This window comes from Sus scrofa, chromosome 16 (assembly GCF_054392235.1).
Source record: "Sus scrofa isolate SSC_HxYL_T2T_F1_AM1 chromosome 16, Sscrofa_HxYL_maternal_Yorkshire_Landrace_v2.0, whole genome shotgun sequence".
Classification (NCBI taxonomy): Eukaryota; Metazoa; Chordata; class Mammalia; order Artiodactyla; family Suidae; genus Sus; species Sus scrofa.
In genome coordinates, this window is record NC_139398.1 from 46,636,795 (window position 1) to 46,658,987 (window position 22,193).

A 22,193-nucleotide genomic window follows, 5' to 3' on the forward strand; every position below is an offset into this window, starting at 1 on the left:
GGGAGGAGTAAAAATGAAGGGTGTTAAAATGCACTCCAACTTAAGAGATCTGAAACTTAAAAAAAAGATACACACACACGCACACACCACATGGTAACCACAATCAAAAAAATCTATAATAGATATACACACAAAAGTGAAAAGAGTCCAAACATAACACTAAAGATAGTCATCAAATCACAAGGAAAGACAGTAAATAAAGAAATAAACAAAAAAGAACCATAGAACAACTCCAAAACAATTAACAAAATGGCACTGGGTACATACATATCAATAGTTACTTTGAATGTAAAAGGACTAAATGCTCTAACTGAAAGACTTAAGAGTAGCCGAATACATAAAAAAACAAGACCTATATATATGCTGCCTACAAGAGATGCACTTTTGATCTAAAGACACATAGAGACTAAAAATGAGAGAATGGAAAAAAGTAGTCCCACACTTATATGGGCATTACTCTATGAAAAAGAAAGCAAGAATATACAATGGGGAAAAGACAGCCCCTTCAATGAAGAGTGTTGGAAAACTGGACAGTTACATACAAAAGAATCAAACTGGACTTTCTCACACAATGCACAAAAATAATCTAAATGGATTAAAGACTTAAAGATCTAACCATAAAACTTCTAGAAGAAAACATAGGCAGTAACCTCTTTGACATTAGTTGTGGCAACTTTTTTTTTTTTTTTTGGTAATGTTTCCTCAGGCAAGAGAGACAAAAGCAAATTAGACATTAAATGAGACTACATCAAACTGAAAAGCTGCACAGTTAACTATCAACAAAACAAAAAGACCACTTACTGAATAGGAGAAGATATTTGCAAATGATGTATCTGATAAGGGGTTAATATAGTAAGTGCACAAAAAAACTCATATAACTTGACCTGAAAAAAATATGATTTAGAAATGGGCAGAGGATCTAAATAGACATTTTTCTAAAGAAAACATACAGATAGTCAACAGACACATGAAAAGATACTCAACATTAGTAATCATCTAGGAAATGCAAATCAAAATCACAATGAGATGTCATTTCACAACTGTAACAACAGCTATTATCCAAAAGACAACAAATAACAAGTGTTGGAAAGGATGTGGAGAAATGGGAACCCTTACAAACCGTTAGTCGGAATGTAAACTGGTGCAGCCACTATAGAGCACAGTATGGCGGTTCCTCAAAAAACTAAATATGGAACTACCATATGACCCAGCAATTCCACTCCTGGGTGTTTACCTGAAGAAACAAAAAATGCTAATTGGAAAAGATATATGCACCCCTGTGTTCGCAATAGCCAAGAAATGGAAGCAACCTAAGTGCCCACCAAGAGATGAAAGGATAAAAAAGATGTGACACACACACACGTGTATATATATGAATACTAGCCATAAAAAAGAACAAAATAATGCCATAGACCTAGAGGATTTTTTTTTTTTTTTTTTTTGTCTTTTTGAGATTTCTTGGGCCGCTCCCGTGGCATATAGAGGTTCCCAGGCTAGGGGTTGAATCGGAGCTGCAGCCGCCGGCCTACGCCAGAGCCACAGCAACACGGGATCCGAGCCGCGTCTGCAACCTACACCACAGCTCACAGCAACACCGGATCGTTAACCCACTGAGCAAGGGCAGGGACCGAACCCGCAACCTCATGGTTCCTAGTCGGATTCGTTAACCACTGCGCCACGACGGGAACTCCGCTAGAAGATATTATACTAAGTGAAATAAGTCAGACAGAGAAAGGCAAATACTGTATGATCTCATATGTAGAATCTAAAATAAAAAACAAGGGCGTTCCCATTGTGGTGCACTGGAAACAAATCTGAACAGTATCCACGAGAATGTGGGTTCTATCCCTGGCCTCACTCAGTGGGTTGGGGTTCTGGCATTGCATTGACCTATGGTGTAGGTTGCAAACATGGCTTAGATCCCGAGTTGCTGTGGCTGTGGCGTAGGCCCATAGCCATAGCTCCCATTCGACCCCTACCCTGGGAGCTTCCATATGCCATGGGTGCAGCCCTAGGAATCAAAACAAAACAAAACAAAAAAAAAAACAAAAACAAAACAAAAAAAAACAAACATAGCCAAAATCCTAGACACAGAGCACAAACAGGTTATTGTTAGAGGGAGGGTGTTCAGGTAAGGAGAGAAATAAACGAGAGATTAAATGGCACTAACTTTCAGTTACAAAATAAATGAGTTACAGGTATGAAATGTATAATGTGGGAATATAGTCAATAATTATATCTTTACATGGTTACAAGTGACAATTAGACTTATCATAGTGATCATTTTGAAATGTATAGAAATATTGAATCACTATATTGTATACCAGAAACTAACATAAACTTGTGGGTCAATTATACTTCAAACTAACAAACTCATAAAGAGACAAGATTCGTAGCTACTACAGGCACTGGTTGGGGGTGGGGGGAAGAATCAGACGAAGGTAGTCAAAAGGTACAAACTTCCATTTATAAGATAAATATGTACTAGTAATGCAATGTGCAACATGATAAAGAATATTAACACTGCTGTTACTTTATAAATGGTTAAGAGTTCATCCTAAGAGTTCTTTTTTGTCTTCATTAAAATTTTTTTCATTTTTTTAACGTTGTATTGAAGTATAGCTAATTTACAAGGTTGTGACAATTTCTGCTATACAACAAAGTGATTCAGTTATACATGTACACACATTCATTCTGACTCTTTTTCCACATAGCTCATCATAAAATACTGGGTAAAGTTCTCTACACAGCAGGTCCCCATTGGCTAATCATTCTATATACCTTAGTGTGCATATGCCAATCCCAAACTCCTGGTCCATCCCTCTCCCCCTCACGTGTTCTCTTTGGTAACCATAGGACTGTTTTCAAAGTCTGTGAGTCTATTTCTATACTGCAAAAAAGTTCATTGGCATCCTTTTTTTAGATTCCGCATATATGTGATATCATATGACATTTGTCTTTCACTGTCTAACTTCGTTTAGTATGATAAGCTCTAGGTCCATCCACATTGATGCAAATGGCATTATTTCATGCTTTTTCATGGCTAAGTAATATTCCATTGTGTACAACATCATCCTGAGTTCTCATCACAAGGAAAAAAATTTTTCTATTTCTTTAATGTCGTATCTATATGAGATGATAGATGGTCACTAATCCTAATGAGGTAATCACTTAAAAATAAAATAAAATAGTCCCTTTTAATTTGAAGAAAACAAAAATAGCAGCATTCTTAATCTTTCAAGAGGAATGAATAAAGTTAGCTACAATGATAGTATCTAAATATACAGAGATAAATGTCAAGTTTCCAATAATATTTTGAAACATTTTAGCATAAATACTTTTTATTTCAGATTATTAAAACAAACAACAATAAATATCTAGGAGTTCCCATCATGGCTCAATGGTTAACGAATCCAACTAGGAACCATGAGGTTGCGTGTTTGATCCCTGGCCTTGCTCAGTAGATTAAGGATCTGGCATTGCCGTGAGCTGTGGTGTAGGTTGCAGACTTGGCTTGGATCTGGCGTTGCTGTGGCTCTGGCATAGGCCAGAGGCTACAGCTCTGATTAAACCCCTAGCATGGGAACCTCCATATGCTGCAGGTGCGGCCCTAGAAAAGGCAAAAAAAAAAAAAAAAAAAAAAAAAAATTTTTTTTTTGGTCTTTTTAGAGCCATACCTGTGGCATTTGGAAGTTCCCAAGTTAAGGGTCAAATCAAAGCTGCAGCAGCTGGCCTACACCACAGCCATAGCAACACCAGATCTGACCAACACCTGAGACTTTCACTGCAGCTTACAGTAAGTAATGCTGGATCCTTAACCCACTGAGCAAGGCCAAGGATCGAACCCGCATCTTCATGGATACCAATTGGGTTCTTAACCTGCAAGGGCACAAGAGGAAGCCCCAACAACCTATTTTGTTAAAGGTATATATTGTGACGAGAACCTGAGAATTTCAGAGAATGAAAAACAGTGCTATAGGAAAGAAATCTCTTATCAATAAAGTAAAACAAATAAACCTAATACCCTTTGCCTGCAGGTGCATGTTAAAGTATTACCTTAGGTAATTTGATTAAGTAGGAAGGAAAAAAGAGAGTAAATTAAAGTCACAGAAAACCCTTACATTTAATTTTAACTATGAATTAGGGGGCTTTTTTCCTTAGAGCACCCTACAATTAGCACATGAAGTAATGAGACTTTATCCTTGCTTCCCTTACTATTTATATTGTGAAGATGCAAATGTAAAAGGTACACAGTTTTGTTTTTTTTTTTTTTTTTAAGTCTTAAGATACTAACCAGGTTCCCAAAACTATAAGTTCTAATAAATGCAACCTTTAAAAAAAATCAGGAGTTCCTGTCGTGGCTCAATGGTAACCATGACGACACAGTTTCGATCCCTGGCCTTGATCAGTGGGTTAAGGATCCAGCGTTGCCGTGAGCTGTGGTGTAGGCTGCAAAAGTGGTTTGCATCCCATTTTGCTGTGGCTGTGGCTTAGGCCAGCAGCTGCAGCTCTGATTCGAATCCTAGCCAGGGAACTTCCATATGCCGCATGTGCGGCCCTTAAAAAAAAAAAAAAAATTTAAACTGGAGCTGACTTTGCTAACTGAACCTTACACTGCCTCTCATATCTGAAATTCAGACTATCCTCTTATGCACCAAATCATCTGCATACAGAGAAAGAGGATGAAATGCTCCAGCCTTTAATACAAATACCACAGTCACAGCAGAAACCTTTTGCACACACTGTGGAGGTGAATACTCAAATCTTTAATTTTAGCTGTTGCTGGCCCTATCCAATGACTAAATGCTCACCCTTCAACCAATAGCCACACTCTAACCAAATGAGCAAATTTATTTTGTATTTAAAAAGAAGCAACATTTCTAGAGTTCATTTTACTTCTAAAACTCTATACATAATAGAAACTTGCAGTGTTTACAATGCATATTTCTGAATTGACTGAATTTTTCTTTCTTTCTTTTTTTTTTTTTGCTTTTTGCTTTTTGCTTTTTTAAGGCCGCACCTGCAGTATATGCAACTTTCCAGGGTAGGGGTCAAATCAAAGCTGCAGCTGCCAGCCTACACCACACCCACAGCAATGCAGGATCCGAGCCACATCTGCGACCTACATCAAAGCTCACAGAAATGCCAGATCCTTAATTCACTGAGTGAGGCCAGGGATTGAACTCATATCTTCATGGATACTAGTCAGGTTTGTAACCCACTGAGCCACGACAGGAACTCCCTGTATTTTTTAATGAGTATTTCTTTTGATGTAAGAGAAAATACGTACTACAGAAATTAAATCCACATGGTTAGTGCCTACAAGTCAGTAGGCTTTACATCCTATTCTCAAGAAAAAATCTTATCAATAGACCAAATATATTCAAAAATGTTCTTAAGCATATCCATTAACATTAGGTTGCTTTTTTTTTCTTTGACTCCGAAAGAAATTATTCATAGATTTAGAAAAAGAAAAAAAAAAAAACTCTGTGGTTACTTTGAGGCTAGAAAGGAAACGAAATCACATACCAGCATAATTTGTCCATTTTAAAAAAAGGAATGGTCAAGTGGGCAAGTATTGAGTGAATCCATTGTGCAGGAAATTCTGTGAGATGATACCAGGAATACAAAGTTGAATAAAACACAGTATATAACTGCAGCAAAGACATAATTACAACAGAGGTAGAAAGAGCTATGCAGTTTCAAAAGAGAATAAGAATTGCTGAGGCTCTAGGTGTTAATATTCAAAAAGGTGCTGGTTATCAGAGTCAGAATCTCAGTAGAAGGGCTCTGGTAGATAGACAGAGATTTGAGGATATAAAGCATCCCTGAAACCACAGAGATAAAAGAAACCAGGTATGATGGACATGAAGTGAAAAGAAGTAAAAGGCAAGGCACAGAGCAATAGCAATATTAAAGGGATGATGAGCACAGCAAGAGGATCCACTGAGGCAGCAGACTTGGTGGGCTGAGGGAAGGTCTGGAGAAAGCACTGTCATTGAGGCAAAGTTCGGACACAGCATTTCAGGAGTGGGTGACTGGTCCAGAGTGTCTGATGAGTTTTCAATTGCCAAACTTAGTAAAAGTGGTTTTAATAAGGAAAAAGTTGTGAAAACCAAACCACAGAGTTTTAGTAAAGAATGATAAGAAAATAAGCATGAATCTACCACAAAGGCACACTATCCTTTTGAGAATTTGAATTGAGAGACTTAGAAATTCCTATTTTAAAATTAGTACTAATATTTTCAATCTTTCATATAAACCCATGAGATGTATTAGATCAAAGTCATTACCCAATCCCATTTCATTTTCACTAAATAACTAAACCTTGGAGTTCTCATTGTGGCTCAGCAGTAACAAACCCGACTAGTATCCATGAGGATGCGGGTTTGATCCCTAGCCTCGCTCAGTGAGTTAAGCATCTGGCGTTGTTGTGAGATGTTGTGTAGGTCACAGCTGTGGTGTGGGCTGGCAGCTGCAGCTCCAATTTGACCCCTAGCCTGGGAATTTCCATATGCCGTAGGTGTGACCCCCAAAACAAAATAAAACCCAACTAAACCTGAATGTAGACCGCCCCAAAAAAAAGAATGAAGGGGAAGACCAAATCATCAGTTGTTTACTGACCCACTTAAGACAAAGAGATGACTTAGTCCAGAGTCCTCTTTGGAAATTTTGGAACTGGAACAGAGTCTGACTCGGTGAGAGCTGGCAAACAGCATTGAGCCATGCATAAGAAAGACTATCTGAAGAAAAGACTGAAGACAAAGCAGGTCTGCAAAAAAAACAGAAGTGACTCTACCAAAAAAACAAACAATCCCATCAAAAGTGGGCAGGAGATCTAAACAGACAATTCTCAAAAGAAGACATACAGACGGCCAAAAAACACATGAAAAGATGTTCAACATCACTCATGATTAGAGAAATGCAAATCAAAACCACTATGATGCACCACCTTACACCAGCCAGAATGGCCATCATCAAAAAGTCTACAAACAATAAATGCTGGAGAGGGTGTAGAGAAAAAGGAACCCTATGACACTGTTGGTGGGACTGTAAATTGGTGCAACCACTGTGGAAAACAGGATGGAGATTCCTCAGAAAGCAAAAAAATAGAACTACCATTTGATATAGCAATCCCACTCCTGGGCATCTATCCAGAGAAAACCATGACTCGCAAAGACACATGTATTCCAATGTTCATTGCAGCACTATTTTCAATAGCCAAGACATGGAAACAACCTAAATGTCCATCGACAGAGCAGTGGATCCAGAAGAGGTGGTACATATACACAATGGAATATTACTCAGCCATTAAAAGGAAGGAAATAACGACATTTATAGCAACATGGATGGGCCTAGAAATTACCATGCTAAGTGAAGTCAGTCAGACAATGAGACACCAACATCAAATGCTATCACTTACATGTGGAATCTAAAAAAAGGACACAATGAACTTCTTCGCAGACAGATACTGACTTACAGACTTCGAAAAACTTATGGTTTCCAAAGGAGACAGGTTAGGGGATGAGGGGATGCACTGGGGGTTTGGGATGGAAATGTTATAAAATTGGGTTGTAATGATCATTATACAACTATAAATGTAATAAATTCAGTGAGTAATAAAAAAATAAATTTAAAGCAAAATAAAATAAAAAAGAAAACAGAAGTGACTCATCTGACCCCTGAGAGTGAGAAAAGGTGAAAGCAGCGTTGGTTCCCCACTAAAAGAGTGCTGCACTGATCTTGCTGTCTTAGGGTTGTGAGAGTGGCTTGTATCCTTTCAACAAAACCCAATTTTACTTAAGTTAGTTAGAAAAGGATTCTACTCCTGGCAACCAATAGAGCCATAACTAAAACAATTATAACCATTCTGCCTACACTGACAGTGTGTACATTATTATTAATTGTTTTATTACCCTAAATAATGCTATAATGAACAAACATCTCCAAATACCAACCCTCGTTGGAATTTCTAATTATTTCCTTAGAATATATCTGCATATGGAATTATAGGCATAAGGATATAAACATTAAGGTCTTGGAAAAACTTTTAGAAAGGTTATTTTACACCACCAAATTACTCTACCAGCTACAGTATACAAATGTATAGAGAAATACAAAAATTTAAAGATACCTATCTTTAGATAGATGCTTTTATCCAATGCTATCTTTGACATTTACTACAGATTTTAGGGCAAAAATGAAGAGTTCCATTTACTCTTTAATCCATTCAAATCAAATACCCTTTTCCTTTTACCTCATCTCTAAAACAATCTCTTTGCATCATCTGTCAAATGACTGCATTTATCAAACAATGTTTCTCTTAATAATTCAGTTTACACAATTCATTTTCACAAACAACTTGAGGTATAAGTTACATACCATAAAATTCATCCACTCTAAATACATAATTCAATTATTTTGGTAAATGTAGAGAGTTGTGCAACCATCACCAGAAGCCAGTTTTAGAACATTTTCCTTACCCAAAAAAATCCCATAAGCCCATCTAGAGTCAATCCTTGTTCCTACCACCAACTCCAGGCAACTACTCATCTGTTTCCTTTATCTACACAGATTTGCCTTTTCTGAACTCTTCATATAAATGGAATCACACAATAATGTGGTATTTTTTAAGCGGCTTTTATCACTTAGCATGATGTTTTTTTGAGGTTCATCCATGTTGTAGCATGCATTCCGTTCCTTTTTATTGCTAAATAATATCATATTATATGTACATATTACATTTGTTTTATCTATTCACCAGTTAATGAATATTTGGGTTGTTTCCAGTTTTCATCTGTTATGACTAATACCGCTATAAACATTCACAGCAATCATCACAACCAAATTTTACAGCACTTCCATCCCAAACCCTACACCTATAAATGTAATAAAATTCATTACGTAATAAAAACAAAATCTAAAAATAAAATTTCCTTATGGTTAGTGTTCAAAAAAAAAAAAAAAAATTCACAGACAAGTCTGTGTGGACATTATGTTCATTTTGAAAGACAAACACCTAGGAGTGGAAAGGCTGGATCACATGGTAAGTTTATGTTTAACTTTTTAAGAAATTGCCACAGTTTTTCCAAAATTGCTGCATACTTTACATTCCTACATTCTGCTTTTTAAATATGCTCGTGTGGCTTGTCATATGAGCAGGTTTAAGAATGAGATTCTCTACACAGTAAACACACACTCACCACAAATAAATATGGCTTCCCACCTTCTACAAGTGAATATTTATAATGGTTTGAAAAAGAGTAAGTGAGAAAGTCCCCTTGTGGCACAGCAGGTTAAGGATTCAGCACTGCTGTAGCTGTGGTGCAACTGCAGCACAGGTTCAATTCCTGGCCTGCGGAACTTGCACATGCCGCAGGTGCAGCAAAAAATAAATAAATAAATAAACAGCTAAGAGCAAGTGATATGTAACTCATTGCTTCCACAAACTAAATACCACAAGGACACTTCTCCATCATTTAACCAGAGACAGGAAAAGACAACATAAGTAATGGTCACGAAACATTGTCTTCAACTTCCTCCTGTACAAACACTCAAGATCTTGAAACCATAAATGTAAATACTAATAACTGTGTTAGTTAGAAAGATTGGTGATGGAATATCCAGCAAAACTAAGAAACTATGGTTAAAAACTTTTTTACACATGAAGGGAACTCCTTTAGTGAAAACTATACAATGCCTCTAGAAAATGTTTTTGATTTTTTTTTTTTGAAGGTTCATCCATAGTGCAGCACAGACTGATACTTTGTTCCATTTTATTGCAGAACAGTATTCCATGTATATAAAACTTATCTGATGCCCAAAGAGAGTGGCATGTAACTCCAGAGTCCACAGCAGCAAATATTTAAGGGACATGCTGCCTCAGAGCTAACAGCAGTAGGCAGCAGAAATGAAATCCTGACACAAAGATGTCAGCCCCTTCGAGATCTGCTGCAAAGCCAGGTACCATACCTCAACAGTCTGGAAGACAAAGAGACCCCCCAATGACAGACCAAAAGACCTTAAACAGAGGAGGATGTCCTTTTGTCAAATATCTCAGGGATCATATTCTTCTCCTAATGCCTGAACAAGAACGGAAAGATGGAGTTGCCGTCGTGGCGCAGTGGTTAATGAATCCGACTAGGAACCATGAGGTTGTGGGTTCGGTCCCTGCCCTTGCTCAGTGGGTTAACGATCCGGCGTTGCCATGAGCTGTGGTGTAGGTTGCAGACGCAGCTCGGATCCCGCGTTACTGTGGCTCTGGCGTAGGCCGGTGGCTGTAGCTCCGATTGGACTCCTCGCCTGGGAACCTCCATATGCCGTGGGAGCAGCCCAAGAAATAGCAAAAAGACAAAAAAATAAAATAAAAAATAAAAAAATTTAAAAAAAAAGAAAGGAAAGATGTTGATGGAGACAAGGAACCTGAAGAATCCAAAGGTACAAGCTAAACAGTAGAATGATGGGTCTATTATTATTTTTACCATCTGACTATACCCCGAGGCCCCGAAGGTATTTGAGATGAATGTATATTTAGTCTACCTTCTCTATTAGGTCATTTGAAAAGCTACCTTTGTTTATTTACCAATGAGGAAAATTCCAAGTAAGAAAGAGTCAATTTTGAAGACACGAGTTGTCCAAAGATGCTAGTGAGTATCTAAAATATAATCACATTTAATAAGATAGTAAAAAGAATATGCCAATGCCTTATTTTTTTCCTTCTGCTTATATTTAAAAGAATGAAACTGCAGTAACTATTTGAGAGACCCTGTGAAGTTACTCTGCCCCATTCATGCATGAATTGAAGTGCACAAGGGTACATGGGGATACATGATAAAATGTAGTTTAGGAAACAGAACAAATGGACCAGAACCGAAAATCATTACTGAACTACACCAAAAAACAAGAGCTAAGAAGGGAGAATTAAGATGAGTGTTATATAACTGAAAGAAAACTTGGACTACTGCATGCCTTTATCCCTTCTGGAATGATTGCATTTCCTTTGTTATAAACAATTAGGAGCTTTACCGTATACATTATGTGGTCCCATTATATGGAGTGCTCATATATTTCATAAATATTAATCTTTACTAGAGGCAAGGTTAAAAAGAGAAAACAAAATTATTTTCAACCTGCATAACAAAGAAAGCCCAGAAATAAACCCATGCACCTATGGTTAACTTACCAATGACAAAGGAGGCAAGAATATATAATGGAGAAAAGACTGTCTCTTCAATAAGTTGTGCTGGGAAAACTGGATAGACATATGTTAAAGAATGAAATTAGAACACTCTTTAAGACCATACACAAAAATAAACTCCAAAGGGATTAAAGACCTAAATATAAGACTAGATAATGTAAAACTCTTAGAGGAACACTATCTGACATAAACCACAGCATTATCTTTTCAGATTTACTTCCAAGAATAACGAAAATTTAAAAATCAATAAATAAATAAATGGGAGCTATTTAAACTTAAAAGTTTTTGCACAGCAAAGGAGACCATAAACAAAACAAAAAGACAACCCAAAAAATGGGATAGAGTATTTGCAGACCAGGTGATTGCAAAAGGATTGATTAATCTCAAAAATATACAGGCAACTCATACAGCTCAATATATAAAAAAAAAAACACAACCCAATCAAAAAATGATCAGAAGATCCAAAGAGACATTTCACCAAAGAAGACATAAAGATAGCCAAAAAACACATAAAAAGATGCTCATCATTGCTAATTATTAGAGAAATGCATATCAAAACAACTATGAGGTACAACCTCACATCAACCATCATGGCCATTATCAAAAAGTCTACAAAAAAATAAATGCCAGTAAGGGTACAAGAAAAGGGAACCCACTGTTAGTGGGAATGTAAATTGTACAACCACTATGGAAAACAGTATGGTGGTGCCTCAAAAAACTAAAAATAGAATTACCGTATCATCCAGCAATCCTACTCCTAGGCATATATCTGGAGAAAACTATAATTCAAAAAGATACATGCAACTCAATGCTCACTGCAGCACTAATTACAATAGCAAAGACTTGGAAGCAACCTAAATGTCCATCAACAGAAGAATGGATAGAGAAGATGTGGTACATATATACAAAGGAATATCACTCAGCCATTAAAAATAATGAAATAATGCCATGTGCACCAACATGGATGTACCTAGAGATTATCATACTAAGTGAAATTAGAGGGTGAAAGACAAATATCACATGATTTCACTTATATGAGGAATCTTTTAAAAAAAGGATACAAATGAACTTATTTGCAGAACAGAAACAGACTCACAGATTTTGAAAACAAACATACGGTAACCAAAGGAGACAGGCTGAGGGGAGGGATGGCCTGGGGTTTGGGACTGACATAGGCACATTGGTGTATGAAATGACTAGCCGATGGAGACCTGCTCTTTAGCAAAGGGAACTCCACCCAATATTCTGTGATAATCTATATGGGAAAATAATCTGAAAAAGAATGAATGTGTGTATATGTATAACTGAATCACTTTTTTGTACATTATAAATTATCACAACATTGTAAATAAACTATACGTCAATAAAACTTTTTAAAAAGAATATAAACAAAAAGGATAAATACTGTATGAATCTATTTATATAACATAGCTGATAAAAATTATAGTGATGGAGAACAGATCAGTAGTTGCCAAAGGGTTAGGGCTTGGAGAATGACATGACTATAAAGAGATAGTAGGAGGAAGTGTCTATGAAGTGAAGAATAATTCTGAAACCTGATTATGGTAATGGTTACACAAATCTATATAGGTAATAAATTTCATAGAATTATACACATACACAAAAGGAGTGTATGTAGAAATTGGTGAAATCTGAATAAGTCCTCAATTCTGGTTAATAGTACGTACGGATAATTTCACCACAGTTACGTAAAATGTCATTATTGGGGGAAGTTGGGTGAAGGGTATATGGAACTCTCTGAACTATTTTTTTCAACTTCTATGTGAGTCTTCAATTTTTTCTAAACAAAGCAACTTAAATGTTTTATAAATAAATGGTGTTGATAGATCAAATAAGATGAGACCACTCGATTTAACAACACTTGCAAATCACAGATTGCTGACAGAAACTATTTGCATAAATATGATGATTACAGGGTAGAATGCTTAAAATTCAGGTTATGGAGGAGTTTAAGTTATTAGAAAAGGCATCAGCTAGGATATGACATGGGAGGTAGATGGCTGAGGCAGACAAAGGACAGGCTCTTTGAGGTAGTAAAGTTAAAGGAACTGAAATTTTATCAAACTGGAGGGGGAAGATCAGCTTATTCTTCTGAAATTCCTAAGGAAGCTACTGAACTTTATTAAGTACAATAAGTTATGATGCATTCTTCTAGAGTTGCCTTAAGCTCCAGAAAAAGGCATATTAAAGCCCTAAATGAAGAGAAAACAATGAGAAAAGATCAGGGAAAAAAATATAGACCAAGCAGTCCACTCTCACATAAATGGTGAATAATTGGCAGTGCCTTTCTCCAAAGTACAAGGCCAAAGTGGTTTACTACATTGGGAACTAAAGAAGTGAGCTATATTCTTAAAAACAAGGACAGACTTTGAGTTAGGTTAGGTGCCTGAATCAATGAAACGATCCCTCTCCTTGTGGCTTTCTGATACACAAAAAAAAGCATCCTTTCATAGTAAGAGAAATATATCTGAAAAGGTTAAGTGACTCGTATGAGGTTGCACTGAATTTCAGAAGTGGAGTTAAGAAACAACATTCAAATTCAAATTTCCACCCTTGAAGACTCTAAATCATGATTCAGAAATTTTTCTAAGTCATAAAGTCAACCTAGACAGATAAGTTCCAGTGTTCTCTGGTGGTTTCTATCACACTAACCCAAGTTTCTTATCACTCTAATCTCATCTTCACCATCTAGACTATACATACATATACCTTCATAACTTTCAACTAATAAAATAAAACCAAAATAAAAGGTCTACAGAACTTACCTAATTTCATCAAAATAGACCAAATCCACTCTGAAGACAATGAGAGACTGTCCAAAAGAATGTGAATAACCGAGTAAGGCAGACCTGGCGAGGTTAAAATCCCAATGTAGCTTAAAAGAGAAATATCTACTAATCTCAGAGAGTTGTTATGAGGAAAGGGTCTATAACACAGTAGTACTTGATACACAAAAGACAATGAATGATAGAACAAACCCAGCCTTCTGTACACCACACGTGAAAAAATTCTAAACCAATGAGGACCCAAATTACAATCTTTTCTAAGAGAATAAGCAAAATTTTGTAGTAAACAAAATGGGTGCCTTCGCAGTTGCTCTATCACCTTGTCTGCTGATTCCCTTACTGGGTCCCCAAAACATTTATGCTCCACAATGGAAACAGGAAATATGCTGCTAAAATTATACGAGGGCATATTCCCCCAAGTTACAGAGAAATGAATTTAACAGAAATTACACCTTTTCATTTCAAATTTTGATAGCTTCTAAAAGGATGCTTTTAAAGGCACAGCCTTTAGGGCATTAATCTGCTATGGCCTCCTTTGCCTGGCAAAGCAAAAAAAGCAATTCCTTCTACTTCACCTTAAATAAATAAATAAGTAAATAAATAAATAGATGCTTTTAGGTATATCAGAAGATTAACACAAGTATAAGAAATGTATCTGACTGAACACATATGCATATTAAATGAAACAAATGATTGGTGCCCTGTGTTTCAAAACTCCCACATATCCTATAGAGAAAAATCAGTGAATCACTAGACCATTCTCCCCATACTTATTGTCCTGCCAGTGACCTCTGCTTATACTCCCCTTAGATTTAATAAGATTCCAAATCGGATCTCTTCTCACACCCACCCAGCCCTCTAAGGCAAGACAGCCTTGGAAAGATGTCTGATTAAAAAGATTCCTCACTGCTGCTACCAGAGAGGCAGTACGTGGAAACTGCCTTCTGAAAGCAGATTGCCTTAATATCATGCTGTGAACTGGTACTGACTGTTCACAGTCCAAAAACAAATGTTAAAACACAATTGTTTTCTTTCTACAAGTAATATAGAATTCCTTTTTTTTTCTTTCCTTCTTTTCTTTTTTTTGGGGGCCACAACCACGACATGGAGTCCTCAGGGCAGGGATCAAACCCGCACCACAGCAGTGACCTGAGCCACAGCTGTGACAACACTGGTTCCCTAACCCACTAAGCACCAAGGAACTCCTAGTTTTTTGTCATGTTAGGAACACAGGTTCGTGATAAAGCAGTAAACTGCCATTTTGAAAACACTACCTCATCCTCATCCTAATATGAAGCTCAAAGATAATTGACAAAAATAGTGGAAGACTTTTTAAAATTCTTATGTAAAGATGGAGTCCACAGTAATTTGGCTACAACTGAATTTTAAGCGATTTTTCAGAAAGCCAGATATGCAATATAAACTATTTGGAGCTACAGGGAAACATCAAAATGTTCTTACAAGACACTTTCTTGCTCTTATGTCACAATTACTGAATAAGGTAGTACTGAAAATCACTGTATTTCATTGGATATGTTTATTTTTTATGGATTATATCACCGATCCTGCACTCCAATCACAAATGAATTAGTTTCACATAAACAGTTCTAAGCTTACACTTTTAACCAGAAGTCCTGCTTCTTAACAAAGACTGAACTTAGGATTTTCAAATATCTGTTTCAAGTAGCCACATAATATAACTAAGAAATTAAATAAATTTAAATCAACTCTCATTAAAAGGCCCATAACACCTTATTCTAAGACCCAAAGGCCTCAAAATCTAGTTGTTTCATGACCTTTGGCACCAAAACCTAACCTGAACTTACCTAATGGCAAAACTTAACCTGAACAAAACAAAGAATGATCTTAGCTTTTATTTACCCCACTTATTTTGACTAGTCATATTTCACTATATAAATATTAATGTCTTAGATTACAAGGTACTATCTTAGACCCTACTGAGGGCATTACAAAGGTGTATGAATCATATAATTTTTCAAAAATTCACAAAGTTCTGGTTCCAAGAGTTCTGGATAATGGATCATGAACCTGTATTTAGATAAAAATCTCCACTATTAAAAGATGTTTCTAAATTCAACTTATTATTCTTCAGAGATCCAAAAAAAATTAATGTATTATAGGTCTACACCATAATAAAACTTGAAGTGGTAATGGTCCTTTACATAAAATGAACTAAATATATCCCACATATATATATATTCTTAATTATAGGACTATAAGTGACAAGATTTCAGTTCCCTGTTTTTTTTATTATAGAAACTGAAAACTTGCACTAAATTTTTAAGTACTACCACATTTTCTAAACCTAGGTCTTCAATATAAGTTAAAAATAATTTGTTAAAATGTCAACCAGTTTTGCACTCCTTTGGCAATAACCAGTGATCGCAAGTCCACACAAATACTCTTATAAAATCAGTATACTAATAGGTAAATTGTATGAAGCAAAGCCCTGAAATTTTACTTTTTTTATATTGTATCAAGTAATCCTATTCCTGGAAATAAGTGTATAAATTATTTACTATGAGGATAATCATTTGTAGAAATTATTACTAATATTATTTAGACAAAGAGCACTGACATTTCACCAGACTTTATGAGCAAATGTTTTTCCTCTCAAAAAATTATAGATTAATACATTTTATTTCTCCAAGTAATTTTAGGTTTATAAAAAACTGAGCATCAAGTAAAAGATACATTCCCTCTCCACACCACCACTCTTAATTTCCTCTATTATACACATTTTTCATTGGTATGGTATATTTGTTGTAACTGATGAAAACTAAATTATTATTAACTAAACTCCCTAGTTTTACATTAGGTTCATTCTCTGTATTGTATAGTTCTCTAGGTTTTGACAAAAATATGTCATGCACCTACCATTAAAATATCATACAGAATAGTTTCACTACCCTAAAAATCCTCTGTGTTCCACTCATTCCTCTTCTGTCCTCCCACCAACACCTAACAACCACTGATCATTTTACTGTCTCCATAGTTTTGCCTCTTCCAGAATGTCATGTAGGTGGAATCATATGGTATGTAGCCTCTTCAGATTGACTTCTTTCATTTAGCAATATGCATTTAAGATTCTCCTATGTCTTTCTATGGCTTGACAGCTGATTTCTTTTTAGCATTGAATCGTGTTGTATGGATGTATAAGAGTATATCCATTCACCTACTGAAGGACATCTCAGCTGCTTCCAGGTTTTGGCAATTATGAATAAAGCTGCTATAAACATCATGAGCTGGTTTTTATATAGAAATAAGTTTTCAATTCAATTGAACAAATACCTAGGAGCTCAACTGCTAGGTCCTATGGTAAGAAAAACACCAAACTCTCTTCCAAAGTGGCTTTATTATTTTACATTCCAACCAGCAGTGACTAAGAACTTCTGTTGCTCCACATCCTCATAACTGGTGTTGTCTGTGTTTTAAATTATAGCTATTCTAATAGATGTGTAATGTTATCTCACCATTATTTAAATTTATAACTCCCTAATGAAATTATGATACAGGACATCTTTTCATATGCTTATTTGCCATCTGTATATCCTCTGCAGTGAGGTGTCCGTTCAGATCTTTTCCCCAATTTTTGACTGCGTTGTTTGTTTTATCATTGAGTTTTAAGAGTTCTTTGTACATTTTGCACATAAGTCCTTTATCAGACATATGTTTTATAAATATTTCCCCCTTATGTGTGGCTTTACACAGAGTAGAAGGTTTTAATTTTAATAAAGTACAACTTATTTATTTCATGGACCATGCTTTTGCATAATCTATAAAACCACTGTCAAATCCAAGCTACAAATTTACTTTAAATTACAAAAATTTTCAAGGAAATTAGCTGAACCAATTTCTTAGGACCTAAAAAGGAAGAGTATATAATATCCCAAGCTAGAGTTTTCAAAACAGTATTTATGAAAGAGGAAAATAAATTTATAAAATATTAATACAAATGCCTTATTTCACTTTTATCTGTTAATGACAGATGACATTCCCAAAATACGTCATTCTGAGATACAACTCTGCCTTCAAACTCTTTGGTTCACAACAGAAAACAGAGACAGTACCATGCCAGTATTTTCATATATTCAGAAATGAAACATTTATTTAAAAAAAAAAAAAAAACAATTTGGTCAGGAGTTCCTGCTGTGGCTCAGCGGGTTATGAACCTGATTAGTATCCGTGAGGATGTGTCTTCAATTCCTGGCCTCCCTCAGTGGGTTAAGGATCTGGTGTTGCTGTGAGCTGCAGTGTAGGTCACAGATGTGGCTTGGATGCTGCATTGCCGTGGCTGTGGTGTAGGCCAGCAGTTGTAGGTAGCTCTGACTCGATTCCTAGCCTGGGAACTTAACGTATGCCACAGGTGTGGCCCCTTAAAAAAAAAACGATTTGGTCTATTTTACAAAAAGGAATTAATTTAAAAAAGATAAATTTGACCTTTTTCATCTATTTTAATATAACTGCATGTTAACCTCATTACAGCCATCAAAAATATTTTTGATTTGCCATTTTGCCAGTTCAATTTTTAACAAATTAAAAAAGTATTCCACTTTTGCTTGAAAAAGTGACAGGGGTAGGGATGTAACTCTGGATTAAGTTTAGATGGTAAGAGAATTTAATTCCTGGTGGTAAGCAAAATAAGCATTTTAATTTCAATTTTCTTCTTATATATAATTCACTGATGAAGCTCACCTAGTAGAAGGATTTAGGGCTTCTCAAAAATCAGAACTCCCACCCAGGACTAACAGTCTAAACCCTTCAAATCCTGCAGATTTCTCAAGATACATATGGAAGAAAAGATAGACGACAATGTCTACTAATTTAATAGAGCTATACTCAGCATGTGAAACAACACTCTTGACTACTTTACCTTATTAGCCAAGGCACTCCATAATATGCCCTGAAATTATTTTTTAAAAGAAGATTTTATCAGAGTTCTCCTGTGGCACAGCGGGTTAGGGATCTGGAATTGTCACTGCGGCAGCTAAGGTGGCTGATGTGGCACAGGGTTGATCCCTGGCCCAGGAACTTTTGCATGCCACAGGCACAGCCAAAAAAAAAAAAAAAGATTTTTATGAGCAGATACTTTTCCCAATGAATTCCTTAAAAAGCAATAACATTTAGTGAAACCAACAGAGCTTCATTTTTTCATTATTGGCAGTATTTATTTATAGAACTCAATATTCATATAACTTTTCTCTCCTTTAGGTCATCCAATTTATTAAAATTTATCAAAATACAACATATTTCCAAAGAGTTAAGCAGAATTATCATGGTAGTAATTATTACTGAACATAAGTGACAGTCGTATTCCATTTCATATTAAATTTTTCTATCTAAAATTATTAAATACCTATTGCATACCAAGCAATGTGCTTAGCACTAAGGATACAATGGAGCAAAACAGACCATCCCTACCCTAGTAATAAAGTTTATCGCCTTGTGCCTATTGAGGGGAAACTGAGAAAAGGCAGCACAACATTTACGTCAACATGGGAATAAAGGAGTCAAAACATTGAAGTGTGGGCAATAAGCCATTTTGATACCAACTTTCTGGACTATTATAGAAAAAGGGACAAAAGACAGGAAAAAAAAAAAAAAAAGAGTTCCCGTCTTGGCACAGTGGAAACTACGAAACATGAGGTTGTAGGTTCAATCCCTGGTCTCTCTCAGTGGGTTAAGGATCTGGTGTTGCTGTGAGCTGTGGTGTAGCTCGCAGATGTGGCCTGGATCTGGCGTTGCTATGGCTGTGGTGTAGCCTGGCAGCAATAGCTCCGATTAGACCCCTAGCCTGGGAACCTCCATATGCCTTGGGTGCGGCCCTAAAAAGACAAAAGACAAAAAAAAAACAGAAGAAAAAGGTGGCAAGAGACTTGCCATGCCATAAAACCCAATAAATAGCATGTCTTCCTACAGTGCAGGGCATTTATGGCCATTTTTGCTACATATAACATATATATTACTTGACAACCTAAAAAAATAATCATATTACTAACCCATCCATTCTTCTTCTTGGCAAGTTTTTATTACCATCTAAGTAGCTATTCAAAAATAATAAAAATCACTGAGTAAAAAAAAAAAAGAAAATGCATAATAAAGTAAAAAAAAAAAAAAAACACTATCACTAATAATAATAAAAATCAGGCCTCCATTATACCCTCTTTGGAATAGTCACCTATCCTCTTTGGAATAAGTTTAGTCACCTAAAGAAATACGATTTTTGGGAGTTCCCGTCGTGGCGCAGTGGTTAACAAATCCGACTAGCAACCGTGAGGTTGCGGGTTCAATCCCTGGCATTGCTCAGTGGGTTAAGGAGCCGGCGTTGCCATGAGCTGTGGTGTAGGTTGCAGACACGGCTTGGACCCCACGTTGCTGTAGCTCTGGCGTAGGCCGGCGGCTACAGCTCCGATTCAACCCCTAGCCTGGGAACCTCCATATGCCGTGGGAGCGGCCCTAGAAAAGGCAAAAAGCCAACAACAAAAAAAAAGAAATATGATTTTTTTCAAATTATGTTCCCCAAATAAAGAACTAGAAAAAAAAATCCGTATATCCATCATATATGATCTCCCTCATCTTCCAAATATTGTCGAATTTCAAGCTTAACAGATGCATCAATCCACCCCACTAAAAAATTATCTGTATTGCCCTTTTCCTCAGGCATTAATACAGTAAAGGTAATTTTGAAAAATTAATTTAAAAACAATTAGAGTACCAAAAATAGAGGAAAATATTTCTTCCAAGTTGTATAAAACTGAATATTCATTTGAGTAATAAAAAAATAAAAAATTTAAAAAAAAATTTTAAATAAAAAAAACTGAATATTATCTACTTAATATAGCACAGTAATAATACTCATAGCAAAAGTCTGAGGACTAATCAATGCTATAAAAATACTTGTACTGAAATAATATACAAAAGCCAAGCACTTTTTTTATGTTCATACACGCCACAACAGTTGGAAAGGATAAGCCAAAGCACATTATTCTAGATTTTGGGTTAAAAGGCTATTGATATTTCTATGTTTTTCACATCATCATCAAGAATGACTCCGCTAAAATCCCTAATCAAAAAATGAGCATAATTCACATCCTAAAGTAAGAGGAATTTAACAAACACTTCAAACAAAGAAGAATAATAGTATTTCAGATAACACTTTTGTTTTGTTTTGTTTTTGCTTTTTTAGGGCTGCACCTGCAGCATATGGAAGTTCCCAGGCTAGGGGTTGAATCAGAGCTACAGCTGCTGCCCTTCGCCACAGCCACAGCAACACAGGATCTGATCTGCGTCTGCAGACCTACATCACAGCTCACAGCAACACGAGATTCTTTACCCACTGAGCAAGGCCAGGGATGGAACCTGTCTCCTCATGGATACTAGTCAGGTTCATAATCTGCTAGGCCATGACGGGAACTCCAAATAACACATATTTTTAAAGAACTTAAGAGTAAAGGTTTTTTGCATATTAAGATATGTTTACATAGACATTCTTCTATCATAAGCTAGTAACTTAATATACAATACACACTTAGGATGAAGTTCATCATTAAAGTGACAAAGACTCTTCTCCACTTAAGCAACAGCTGCTCAAATGATGGCTACAACAGTACCTTGTACTTCATGCAAGCATAGTACCATTGTCTATTATAATCTAAGTGGCAGTACTATTTGCTTTCCTGCACACTGTTTCATAAGCCTGGTGACTAAAATAGAGGTTACGAGTTATGGCGCAATTAACTTCTTAGGAAAAAAGTAAATATTTCCTTAAACTAATTTAAAAAATTTAAGGAATTAGTTTAAGGCAGTATTTTCCTCCCCTTTAACACCTATAATCAAATTAAAATGTACAGACTATATGTGGAAATACTTAATATATATCTTGGAATGTGACAAAATCCAAGTCCCCTACACCTTCAGAATACAGTGCTAAAGATCATCACCGAAAGATTAAAAAAAAAAAAAAAATCTGCCCGCCAAAAAGGCAAAACGAACTCAGATATGAACTAAAAAACCAAAGAACTAGGTTATTATTCTTAGCCAATTAGGCATCAAAATAGGGAAAGAAAAGTCAAGACTGTGTCCTAACTGCAGAAATAAGGCTGCAGAGTTTGCTAAGACAAAAAAATTTAAGTCAACTTTGTGAGGAAGCTGACAAGAGATAAGTGGTC

The 22,193-nt window shown here is 35.9% G+C and overlaps 1 protein-coding gene across 17 annotated transcripts in view; it reads right to left on the reverse strand.

Annotated features, from left to right (window-relative positions):
* Window positions 1-22,193, reverse strand: part of PLPP1 (phospholipid phosphatase 1) — a 137,526-nt gene that overhangs the window by 38,883 nt on the left and 76,450 nt on the right.